Source organism: Podarcis melisellensis, assembly GCF_964234715.1.
Source record: "Podarcis melisellensis genome assembly, chromosome: 3".
Lineage (NCBI taxonomy): Eukaryota > Metazoa > Chordata > Lepidosauria > Squamata > Lacertidae > Podarcis > Podarcis melisellensis.
Window position 1 is genome coordinate 40,672,975 of NC_138530.1, and position 1,690 is coordinate 40,674,664.

Here is a 1,690-nt window from a genome sequence, read left to right on the forward strand (position 1 = left end):
CCTTGCATGAGAATGAAGTAAGACTGTCTAAACTGCAACAGAAGCAGCTATCTTCTTGGGCACAGAGGACTCCGTCATCAAGTGGCTCACACTCCCAACTATTAAAATGTTAGTATGGTGAGGCATGTGGGGAAACCCTGGAGTCTGAAAATAGGCTTAAACTTGGTTTATTTAAAAAGTAGGCTTTTGGGGTGCCTGGGAGCAGAAACAGTGGTTGATAAAGCTCCGATATTTGGAATGGTGAACAGCCCAAAGTTCTCTCCAAATTTGGAGTCACTCAGTGCAACCAGCATCCAGTGCAAGATTTTGGAAAGCCCACAATATATTTAATTGTCTTGTATGGAACCTGAGAATAGACATGATCCCCCTTCCGTTGTTAAAACACAAAAGGGGAAGATTTTTGCCTAATTTTGCACTAACCATATCTCTGTAATATGTAGCTCTTTGTGTGAAAACAAAAGCATACCTCACAGTGGTTTCCAAGATGAACAGGACTGGACAGCAACATGTGCTCCGATGATGAGTACACCTCCTGGATGATAGCTCCCACAGTCAATTTCTTAATTCCAAAGTTGACTACAAGCTCCCAGCAGCACTTCAGGGTTGCCAGCCACCATATTGAAAATACAATCTGCTTCTCAACTGGAATGGCACAGCATGTGACTAAGGTTTATTTGGAATGGTGGCCTAAGGAGATCGGCCCTCTCAAAGCTGCACAGTTCATCCTAATGTAAGCCATCCTATTAAGTTAACATTTTGTATAAGAACACATTTGGTTTAAAAAGGCTGCTGTAGACTAATATGTCATATAAAAAGACAGACTTTCTTTTGAGGAATCACAGTTGTCTGTGGGGTTATCAGCTACATAAATCCAGCACAAGGAACCTCAGCTGGTGGTGAGCATTACTTTCTGGGCACATTTTCTCTAATTCGCCTGAGTGCTAGGAACAGATGCTGCAAGTGAACACTGCCACCGTCTGATCATGTTTAAATATGTTCGGGGGGCGAGGGAGAAATCACTGCTAATGAAATTATAGAGGTAAAATTTTCCATCTTCAAAATACTAGGTTAAGGCCTGATTCAGAAATAAGATGTTACACTTGAACACAATGCACTATTTGCTTTTTAGTCATGCGGTACAATATGAAGGCACATTATATAGAACTATGCTGAACCTAAGCAGTCCTGAGCCTAGACCGTGTTTGGAGGTTGCTAGGAAAGTTTATATATTCTGTTTTCAGCTGCATGGAAGAAGGTGGGATATTAATGAGTTAATGAGCGATAACATTTTGTTGGTGTAATGTGAACAATGGGTAAAACTGCACAGTGCTTGGGCTCATGTCTTGAGGTGCACATCCCCCATGCCTGAGATAAGATGCCAGGTGCATTGGGTTACCATAGCAACACCAGTGAGGCCGAGTCATTCACCCTCCCAATGGTTCGAGATATATGCCTACATGTAGAGATGGGTGTAATAGTCTCTAGGATATCGATTTCTTTATGTCTTGCCATGTCCTGTCCTGTTTGCTGTCAGGGTCTAACTCTGAATCTGTGAGAGTCAGGGGAAGAGGTGGTAGGTTTTAACACAACAGCATTAGCTAGCATAGTGTTAGTGGATCTCTCTGTACTTATGTATCTTTATTCCAAAGACCAAAATAACTATATATTGTAGATAGTAGTGTCTAGCTTT